Source organism: Humulus lupulus, chromosome X (genome assembly GCF_963169125.1).
Source record: "Humulus lupulus chromosome X, drHumLupu1.1, whole genome shotgun sequence".
Lineage (NCBI taxonomy): Eukaryota > Viridiplantae > Streptophyta > Magnoliopsida > Rosales > Cannabaceae > Humulus > Humulus lupulus.
The window spans coordinates 6840970-6852758 of record NC_084802.1 but is presented as its reverse complement, the minus strand read 5'-3'; the positions used below and the strand labels follow the sequence as shown (position 1 = coordinate 6852758).

The 11789-nt window shown below is 36.6% G+C and overlaps 1 pseudogene; it reads left to right on the top strand.

The window, feature by feature from the left end:
• The first annotated feature begins 7654 nt into the window (after nt 1-7654).
• LOC133807284 (jasmonate-induced oxygenase 4-like) lies at nt 7655-10490 on the top strand (annotated as a pseudogene).
• The last annotated feature ends 1299 nt before the right edge of the window (nt 10491-11789 follow it).

Below are 11789 nucleotides of genomic sequence, written 5' to 3'. Positions count from 1 at the left end.
ATTTACAGCAATCACAGAACCGCATGTCTCAGCAAGCTAATAAAAAGTGCCAAGATATCAGCTTTGCCGTCAGAGACTTGGTCCTTGTCAAACTCCAGCCGTATCGCCAATCCACAGTAGCTGCTCGTTTGAACCCCAAGTTGTGTCGTCGATATTTTGGCCCTTTTCCGGTAATTGGTCATGCGGGCCCGGTGGCCTACAAATTGGGTTTACCCCCAACGAGTCGTATCCACCCAGTTTTTCATGTCTCGCTGCTTAAGCCGTTCGTGGGGCCCCATCCGGTCACTAGTTATCCTCTGCCTGAGTTGAGCCACGTCAATCAACCGTTGCTGCTGCTCGCAGCGATTCTGGCTGGCCGTGTGATTCGTCATCGCGACTCCTTCATTAAACAGGTTCTCGTTCAATGGTCCCACTGCACTCCTGAAGACGCTACTTGGGAAAACTTTACGGCACTCTGTGATCTTTATAAACTTACCGACCTAGAGGACAAGGTCGTTTTCGAGACGGACGGTAGTGATAGCCACGACCCAGTGGTACTAGACCAACAACACATTAGTACAAGGGCCAAACAATGGATAAAGGAAGCCCAAGACCCAACTCTGGAAGCAGCCCAAGATGACACCAAACACGGTATCAAGCCGACAGTAGAGGAGGACTCAACGTAGGAAAACCCCAGAACCAGTGAGACTGCATACGGAGCCGATCACGAAGCCGAGCAAGGGAGTATGGGGCGTGGGATGAGAAAGCGTGGGAAGCCAAGCTAGTTGAAGGAATTCGTTATGGCAGAAAGTCGTTAACCCATGTTTGTTACTCACGGCTATCAAGAGCCAAGTTGGTTATTGTTGTTTGTTGTTTTTCTTTTCTGTTATTGGGAACCCATATATAATGGAGATAGTTTGTATTCGGGATTTTTATGTTAAAACAAATGCCAATTTGAGGTTGGGGAGTTTGGCACAGACTCGAAGTGTGCTCTTCTGGTATCAGGAATAAACCATGGTATGTCACTTGAATATTTGAATCAAGTGTGCGAAATTACAAAACAATTTTTCCAACTTCCATTGGAAGAGAAGAAGAAATACATGAGAGAAGAAAATGAAATTGAAGGCCATGGGAATGACATGGTTCTTTTAGATCAACAAAGAATTGATTGGGATGATCGTCTCTTCCTTGTTATACACCCTTAAGATCAGCAGTGGCTCAAATTGTGGCCTGAAAATCCCGTAGGTTTTCGGTGAGAACATTGCTATGGTGTTGCCACTGCATTCATTACATTTTTATGTAGGAACAGGTGTTGATCACTTACAATGGATATATATATAAATATATATATATATATTTATATATATGTTTATATAATGTATATATAAATTCTCAAAAGAGCACTACGTCTAATTTTTTATTTTACAATTTATGTTGCTATAGTGGTTTCTCTACATTTATAGAGTATTATTTATATTTTAATAATAATATCTTAATCCTTTATTTTTATCCATGTATATTCAAAATAAATTATGTTTAAATAATATAAAGAAAAAATAGAGTAGCTCTTGATCAGTGTATTGCAAAAAAAAAAAAAAAAAGTTTCGGTAAAGTGGTGTTCCATGAACTTACTATTCATATTTTATTGAATATACCGTTTTCTTTCCAAACCAGCTTAATTAACTACTTACTTCAGGACCAAGTACTGTAGAAACTCTTAATCAGATGAAGGAAATGTACCAGTTAACTAACTACAGAAGAGTTTGCACTATTCTTCTAACTAGGCAGTTTCTTTGACATGTCTAACATTATTAGTTTGGCATAGAGCATAAGTTTACTAGTTATACTTGATAAAATTTAAAGTAGTTTTCTTGGCCGATATATCATATTTTCTTTAGAACGAAACCAGATTATAAATTTCTAAGCAGACAAAAGTAGCACACCAGTTAGTGCATAAGTTTCAATACTAGCTTACCATCCTTCAAGCGAATCCATTTATTGAATTTACAGGTCTATTGTACATGAATATTCGGTGAAGATTAAATCAATAAGTGAGGTTATCCTTATATCCCTTTTAAACTCCAAGAAAAAGATACAAATATTGAAAAAGGATAATTCTTGTTGGTCCTCAAAGATATTACAATAGTTTATTAGGTAATACTAGCTTGGCATTGTTAGGAAAAAAAAAATTTAATTCAAGGCTCATCAATTATAATGCCCTTTTTATATTTGTGTTAAAAAAAATGTGCAAGAATAACTCTTTTGGGCAATAATTGAAAATTTACTAGATAAATATGATATCTAGAGTGTTTAGAAAACTGATAATTATGCAAAGATACAATCCATAAAACCCAAATGAGAGATAGCAAAAAGATGAAGAGAGAAAAGGGAGGCTAGAGTGTATTGCAAAAAAAATAGAGAGAATGTATTCTAGGTTACAAAACTTATAAGCCAAGCCTTTTATATAAGGCAAAAGATATAAAATAACAATGATTAAGAAAAGACTAAAATACCCTCAAATAATAACTCTAACACCCCCCCCTCAAACTCACGATGCAGCAACAATAAGCATCGAGAGTTTGCCAACTAGAAATTGAAAACGAGAAATAGAATGAGACTTAGTAAAAAAGTCAGCAATCTGTAAAGAAGAAGGAACAAAAGGCAAAGTGATAGTGCCAAGCTTCAGGTGGTGACGAGTGAAGTGACAATCAATCTCAATGTGCTTGGTGCGTTCATGAAAAACTGAGTTGTGAGCAATCTGGATGGCACTCTGATTGTCACAATACATAGGAGTGGGTTGAGAATGACATACACCCATATCTACAAGCAGCCATCTTAACCAAACAATTTCTTTGGTAGTAGATGACATAGCGCGGTACTCTGCTTCAGTGGAAGATTGGGAGACAACAATTTGTTTCTTACTTTTCCAAGAAATAAGAGAATCACCCAAAAAGATACAGAAACCAGTAACAGACTTCCGATCCGTGGGATCACGACCATGATCAGCATCAGAGTATGCACGCAGCTCCAAGGAAGAAGTGGAGGGAAACAAAAGGCTTTGAAAGATAGTACCCCGAAGATACCTCAAAATGCGAAGAACAGCTGCCCAGTGAACAGTAGTAGGAGAGGCAACAAATTGACTAACAATGTGAACAGCATATGCAATGTCGGGGCGAGTGATAGTGAGATAAACCAAACTGCCAACAATAGTGCGATATAAAGTAGGATCATGCAAGGGAGTGCCATCAGAAGGAGAATACTGAACATTGAGCTCAAAAGGAGTGGCAACTACTTTTGTATCTGTAAGACGAGCACGGTCAATAATGTCAGAAGTGTATTTTGACTGAGAAAGAAGATAGCCTTTTGGGGAGAAGGCAACTTCAATACCCAAAAAATACCGAAGAGGTCCCAAATCCTTCATCTCAAACTGAGAAGCTAATTGAGACTTAACACTGCAATTCCATCTAAATCATCACCAGTAATGATCATATCATCAACATATAAGGAAAGGAGAATACGACCTGCATTGGTACACTTAACAAATAGTACTGAGTCATGATTACTTGAGAGAAACCCAAGAGAAGTAACAACATTGGAGAACTTCTCAAACCATGCTCGAGGAGCCTGTTTGAGACCATACAGAGCTTTCTTAAGCTTACAAACTTCTCCATGATTGTGAGGGACCCCAGGAGGAGGAACCATGTAGACCTCTTCATGTAAATCGCCATTCAAGAAAGCATTCTTAACATCCAACTGAGATATATTCCACTGACGAGCAGATGCAACTGCTATAAGAGCACGGACAGTAGTCATTTTTGCAACAGGAGCAAAAGTTTCCTCAAAATCCATACCATACTGTTGAGAAAATCCCTTAGCTACCAATCTAGCTTTGTAGCGTACAACAGACCCATCAGACTTGGTCTTGATTTTATAAACCCAACGAGAACCAATTGTATGTTTACCAGGAGGTAAAGATACCAAATCCCAAGTATCTGTCTTGTGCAAAGCTGAAAGTTCCTCATTCATAGCATGCTGCCAAAGAGGGTCAGTAACTGCTTCTTTATAGGATAAAGGCTCAGAGAGACAATGAATAGACGCTAAAAATGAAGTGAAAGGGATAGAATAAGACGAATAAACAAAATGTGGTAGTTTAGTAGACTTACGAGTGCGCTGAGGATAGCGAGGAGGATCTACAGTATCAGAAGGATCTAGAACAGCTGTAGGCGGAGGTGTTTCAGAAATGTCAGCCTGCGAAATACCAGTATCAATAGCTCGAGACCTGCGAGAGTAATGACGTGGAAAAGGGACTATAGGAGCAGGAGAAGATTCAGACTCTACAATTTGAGGAACTTGAGGAGAAGAGGTACTTGTATGCTCGCAAAAAGGATCAATATGAATAAGATCTGATTTGGTCAAGTTGTGAGTAGTGCCAGGAATAGAAAAGAAGGGTATATGCTCAAGAAAAACAACATGGCGAGATACATATAATTTTTGAGAAGTTGGATCAAAACAACGATATCCTTTTTGGCCATCACCATAACCAAGGAACACACAAAGTGCAGAGCGTGATGACAGTTTTGTACGCTCTACACTAGGACGAAGAACAAAGCAAGTAGAACCAAAGACTCTCAAAGAAGAATAATCAGGAATATGTCCATATAGTTTTTCAAAAGGGGACAAACCTGAAGTGATTGAAGATGGAATCTTATTAATAAGATTGACTGCAGTGAGAACTGCTTCTCCCCAAAACTGACTAGGCACAGATGAGGACAATAAAAGAGAACGAGCAGTTTCAATAATGTGTCTATGCTTTCTTTCAGCAACACCATTTTGTTCAGGGGTATCTGTACAAGAAGTTTGATACACAGTTCCATCTAAAGCAAGCAAATTACAGAATTTATTTGAAGTATATTCACCACCTTGATCACATCTAAAACATTTAATAACAGAAGCATGTTGAGTTTTTACATAAGCTCGAAAACGATCATAAATATCATAGAAATCAGAACGACATTTCATTAGAAAAACCCAACAAAATCGAGTGTGATCATCAACAAAAGAGACATAATATCTAGACCCTCCTTTTGTAGCAATAGGAGAGGGTCCCCACACATCAGAATGAACTAAGTCAAAAGGTGCAACAGAACATGAAGTACTTTTACTGAAAGGTAAAGCAGAAAATTTTGCAAGTTTACAACCACTACAATCAGAAATATCATGAACTTTCAAATCTCCTAAGGTTCCTGTAGAAGCTAAGAATCTTAAACGGGAAGCTGAAACATGACCAAGGCGAGAGTGCCATAAATAAAAACTAGACGATGATGGAGACAATCGAAAGGAAGACAGATCAACACTAGGAGCTGCAAATACTGGTAATTTCAGCTCATCCAAAACATATAAACCCCCCCGCCTACGGCCGGTCCCAATCAGCTTCTGAGACTGCGGATCCTGCACATGACAAGAAGTAGAAGAAAAAGACACTGAGTAACCAGAATCACACAATTGACCAACAGATACAAGGTTTAGTGAAAGCTTAGGAATATGGTAAACATTAGGAAGCGATAAATGATGACTGACAACAGAACCAACACCTGCTAATGGCATAGGAGTACCATCAGCAGTCATGACAGGCACAGATGATGCAGGACACAAGGAAACAAAAGATTTCGAATGTGGAGACATATGGTGCGAGGCTCCAGAATCTAAAATCCATGTAGAGGATGTCATACCTGAAGAGCTAGTAGGGGGCTGACCTACCGAAGAAGAGGCAGACATGGCATGTGGCTGCATGGTAAGAAACTTCTGAAACTGTTCTGAGAGGGCAGCAAGAGCAGGATTGGAAGATGAGGCCCCAAAATCATACGAGTCAGATGGAGGTACAGTAGCAGCGGCATTAAATTGCGGAGGACGGTATGGTCGAGGTTGTGAGTGGTTGCCAAACTGTGGTTGGCTACCATAATGAGGCGGTTGATTACCGAATTGAGGAGGTCTGAGTTGATGTCTTTGTTGCTGGGGTGCACGATTTACTAATTTAGGACACTGAGCCTTCCAGTGACCTTTTTGTTTGCAAAAGCTGCATTCATCAACTCCAACCTTTGTGTGAGGTTTATTCTCATGGTGAGTAAAGTGTCGAGGAGGAACTACCAAAACAGAGGGACTGGGTGCTGGGAGGATGCCTTTTCCTGCTTGAGACTTAAGACGAATTTCATCTGCCAATAGTTCACTAACTACTGAATCAACCGAAGGAAGTGGAGAACGATGCAAAATAGAGCCACGGAGTCCCTCAAAGTCATCACGAAGTGCCATCAAAAACTGAACCAATCGTTGTTCCTCCCTACGAGCAATATATGGTGCAAAAGCTCGTAATTCTGCAGATTCAGTAAGGGCCAATTGATCCCATAGATCTGTCATAACTGAATAGAACTCTTGAATACTCATATCTTTCTGTTCAAGAGCTCTAATATCTGATTCTAATTGATATTGCTTTGCAAAGTTAGACTGAGTATACAGCCTTGCAAGATGGTCCCAAACTTCCTTCGCTGTTTCATACTTGGCTAGTTGGGTACCTATGGAGTGTTCTACAGAGTTGTTTATCCAAGTAATAATTTTTGAATTATCCACTTCCCAATTTTCTAGCAAAGTTGCATAATCCGCTTTGTCATTTGTTGGTTTAACCAAAGTTCCAGAAACATAACCCCACATCTTTTTCCCTTTCAAATTTTTTTTCATCACATAGTTCCAATAAGAATAATTCTTTCCATCTAACCTCACACTAATGGATTGAAGGGAATCATCTCTATTACTTGCCATTTCAGAAACAAATTTCCAAATGCTATCTCAGACAAAAGTTCCCAAATTCTGCAATATGACGAAACCCTAAAATTTCAGAATGAACACGAAAATCACATACCGAGTTACTGCAAAGATGCTTCGACCCAATTTGCTGCAATACGCAAAAGCTATGGTTACGCTTAAGAAATTCAATTCCATAAACCCTGCTCTGATACCATGATAATTATGCAAAGATACAATCCATAAAACCCAAATGAGAGATAGCAAAAAGATGAAGAGAGAAAAGGGAGGCTAGAGTGTATTGCAAAAAAAATAGAGAGAATGTATTCTAGGTTACAAAACTTATAAGCCAAGCCTTTTATATAAGGCAAAAGATATAAAATAACAATGATTAAGAAAAGACTAAAATACCCTCAAATAATAACTCTAACAAAAACAACATACACAGGACTAAAAAAAATTAATAAACTAAAAAATTTAAAATTCAAAATTCCCTTTCTAGGATTTTCCTCCCATCTTTTCACCAAGATTTCTGTGGAATACAATGAAGCTTTGGCACTTAGTTGAGTCTTCATTGGCTTGCTTAGGTTATGTATTTCTAGTCTTGAAAGTGATGCATAGTTGGTAATTAATTGTAGTTTCTTTTCTCAGTGAGGTTTCTTATTGAGTGATATTAGAAACTCGATCTATATCTCTCATTCTAAGTGCTACTCTAATATATGTGTTGTTTTCTTGTAATAATGTTATTCATGGACTAAGTATCTACTTACAACTAATAATGAGTTTATTTGGTAGAACGAAATTGCGCCTTGTTGTATTTTGATCATTGTACTAAACGAATATTATCCATAGTACAATATTTAGTGAACAACATTTTTCAAAAGACACAATCAATCCACCAATCATTTATTTCCAAGGTGGGCTCACTTTGGAAAACTGAACATAAAGGTTTCAACAAACAACCAATTTCAAAGTTGAAAGAAAGCACCTAGGTGAAACTCAATCCATCTCCAACCATTTCCAATGGGGTCACTTGCAAAAACTGTACAAGAACTAACTCTCCAAGGAGAAGAAGTGCCTGAAAACTTTCTCTACAAAGATGGTCATGGTGGGTCTCCAGATGTCCCAGTTATGGATATTCCAGTTGTTGATATTGGTCGCCTTGGCACTTCTGCAGAAGAGCTCGAGAAGCTTAAGTCAGCTCTCAGCACCTTCGGTTGTTTTCAGGTTTGAAATCTAACAAATATCATTCATTCATTCAAGGTCATCAATCTATAAAACATAAGTATATATGGTTTTGTAGAATATATTCATCTTACCTTTCTAGCTTAAATTTTAGTATGCTGATCTATCCAATGATTAATAAAAATTGGATTTTTAGCTAATGTATATTCATATAAATATATATATATATATAACAAAATTGAAATTGTTATGTTTAGAGATTAAGCCTATAGGACTCTAACCATGTTGAATCAAAGCTCAAATTTTGGTTTTTGTGGGTTTTTTTTAGGGAATTAACCATGGTATATCACTTGAATATTTGAATCAAGTGCGTGAAATTACAAAGCAGTTTTTCCAACTTCCATTGGAAGAAAAGCACAAATACTCGAGAGAAGAAAACGATATTGAAGGGCATGGGAATGACATGGTTCTTTCAGATAAACAAAAAATTGATTGGAATGACCGTCTCTACCTTTTTATATACCCCGAAGATCAGCGAAGGCTCAAACTTTGGCCTGAAAATCCCAAAAAATTTCGGTGAGAACATTGCTATGGGATCTATGGTGTTGGTACCCCACTCATTAAACTTTTATGTAGGTACAGATAAGTATAAATATTTATATATATATATATAGAAATTGGTCAAAAGAGCACTACAATTAATTCCCTATTATATATATATATATATATAAATATATATATTTACATGCATATTACTATAGTGTTTTATCTAATTTACAGATTATTTTAAATGTTTTTTAATAATATCTCTCTCCTTTCTTTTTATTTTTTTATATTAATTTTTTTTTAAAAATAGAGAAGTTGTTGAATGGTGTATTGTAAAATTATATATATAAATAAATTTTGGTAATATATTTTTAAAAGATATGATAAAAAAAAAACAATTGGTGTGCTTAACATAACACTTTTTTTTTGTACGAGTCTTAACATAACACTTAAGTAATAGTTGTACATGGACTTGCTATTTATATTATATAGAACCAAGAACAGTAAAAACTGTTTAACAGATAAAGGTACGTACCAAGTTTCAGTACTATTTCTACCTAAACAGTTTCTTTGGCATGTCTAATATTGCTAGTTTAGCGTAGAATTTAAAGTAGTTTCTTGGCCGATATACTTATTTTCTAAGCAGATAAAGGTAGCATATACTAGTTAGTGCATAAGTTTCAATACTAGTTTACCATCCTTCTAGCTAAAACATTGTTTTGACATGTCTAGTATTGAGGCACATCGATTGAATTTTCAGGTCTATGATACATGAATATTCTGTGAAGATTCAATCAATAAGTGAGGTTATCCTTAAGGCCATGGCAAGGTCACTGAACTTGGAAGAGAACTGCTTTGTGGAGCAGTATGGTAAAAGATCAAAACTGATTGGAAGGTTCAATTCTACCCCAGATGTCCAAGGCCTGGCCTCAGTCTTGGTATCAAACCACATGCAGATGGGGCGGCGATCACCCTTCTCTTGCAAGACGAAACTGTCGAAGGTCTGCAGTTTTTGATAAACCACCAGTGGTTCAAAGCTCTAATCATTCCTGAGGCTCTTCTGATTAATGTTGGTGATCAAGTAGAGGTAATCACTACTTTATAACAACACTAAGAAACTAGAATAAGAGCCAAGAGTGTGTCAATATTTCCACATGACTAAAGCTTGTTAGAGTATCCACATGAAAATGGTGTGAGAATATTATACCATTTATAAGAGTACGAGTTACTCTACTTATCACCAATAAGCTTTAAGATGTAACCACATATTTCTTACCATACACTTCATTTTATTTTCCATACTATCCATTCTATGTCAATTCCAAAGCTAAACCTATGCAAGACTAAGCATTTGTATGAAACATTTGAGGAACATTGTTATGCTTTTCGCTTCTTGGTTTGGCTCTTTTGGTAAGAGTTGCTTACATTAGACCAAGTCTTGAGTTAAGTATTGTTAAATTACACATCATATCTCAATTTAACCATTCATTAACAGTTGACTATGATGTTGGTTTCTCTGTACTAATGCAGATATCGAGTAATGGCACGTTCAAGAGCCCGCTACATAAAGTGTTGGCGAACTCAGAAAGGGAGAGGATTTCTTTCGCTGTCTTTTATGTTCCAGATCCTGATAATGAGATTGGACCTTTGAAAGAGCTAATGGACGAGTCAAGACCCAGATTGTATAGAGCAGTTAAAAACTATGCTGAAATCTATTACCGATACTATCAGCAGGGGAAGAGGCCAATGGAGGCATCAAGAATCCAAGACTAACATTCCCACCTCTTAATATTGTTTCTGCTTAAGAAACTTATTGATGAATAACATGTTCTGTGTTGATTTCTCTTTTAGCTTTTTTTCCTATTATGGGTGTGTTGGTATCACATGAAGCCTAAGAACTTGCAACTTGGTATCAAAATAATGCAGTTCAACTACAGTGGAGAAATAATTTTTTACAGAAATATATTGGATGTTTTAAAGGTGCCAAATCTTTAGGCCAGTATTCCATTATACTTGTTTCTTATTCATATATTAACATATGAACAAGTTAACATTATTGGCTTAGGCTTTGTTGTTTACTTTTGATAACAAAGTGAGCACAACTATATGATCCAAAAAACTTGGATTGGTAACCATATTGTTGGAAAAAAGTTCCCATTCTAACCCTGTCACAAAGGAAAATACACATCCAGAATAAGCATAAACAACAACAGACTCACACACACGAGTAACACAAAAAAAAAATAAGTGAAGAGACTTTTCAAGTTACGTATGCAGAGATTTACAAGATACAAACTAAAATTACTTCTAGCATCACATCTCTACCTATCTTATGTTGAGAAATAGAAATAGCCTAGCCGTTATCCTTGCTGTGCAAAATACAAATTCTGTTATGTACTGTTGATAGCTGTGCTATTGTAATCATGGAATATTTTTTCTGTTATGATTTTGTGATCATTTGTCTCCTGTACGTGTCATTAGCTCATTGAGCATCTTGTATGCATCCTTGATATAAATGAAGACATTCTCAGCCAGCCACAATTGAGATGAGCATTACCAAAACTTCTCTTCTGCAATTTTTCTCTTCTTCTCTTATTTTCAAACTTCTTATAATCATTGATTACATCTCTTTTTCATAATTTTTATGAACTCTCATATAATAAAACTCACAAATTTAGAGTATTTATATTGGCATCAAAATTTCTCTTAGTTCAAATTGTAAACGTGGCACTCTTTGATACCTCTTCTCTTCAAGACCGTTAAGTCTGTTATATTCTCTCTACCCCTCTCTTAGATGCTTTCTATATAATTGAGGCTTTGGAGAGACTTCGGCTTCTTGAAGAAATCAGAAACTAACTAAGAGTATTTCTAAGTTTTCAGAGTTCAGTTCTTTTGTTATTTTTCTCTGTACTTGTTGTAAAAAGGAGCAAGACTCCTATAGCTCTGGGTGAACAATTTGTGCTTCTGTACAACTCATTGAATAATAAAGAAGTAAAGCCATTGAAGGCTGTTCCACCATGGACGTAAGCTCACATTGAGCTGAACCATGTAATCTGGTGCTCTCCTCTTCTACTTTTGCTGTTTTGTGTTTTCTGGCTTGAGCATTATTACTTTTGATTATTCTTTGTTATTGTGTTCTTGTTAGGTGTTAGGGTGAACATGTTTAGGAGCAAGAACGGTTTATGATACTCGAAATGGTGCCCATCCTAGTTTAACTTTCAGATTTAAAGTTCTTACAATTTGAACTATCTGAAAACTTCAGGCTTGTCAGGCCAAAGTTTAGGCAT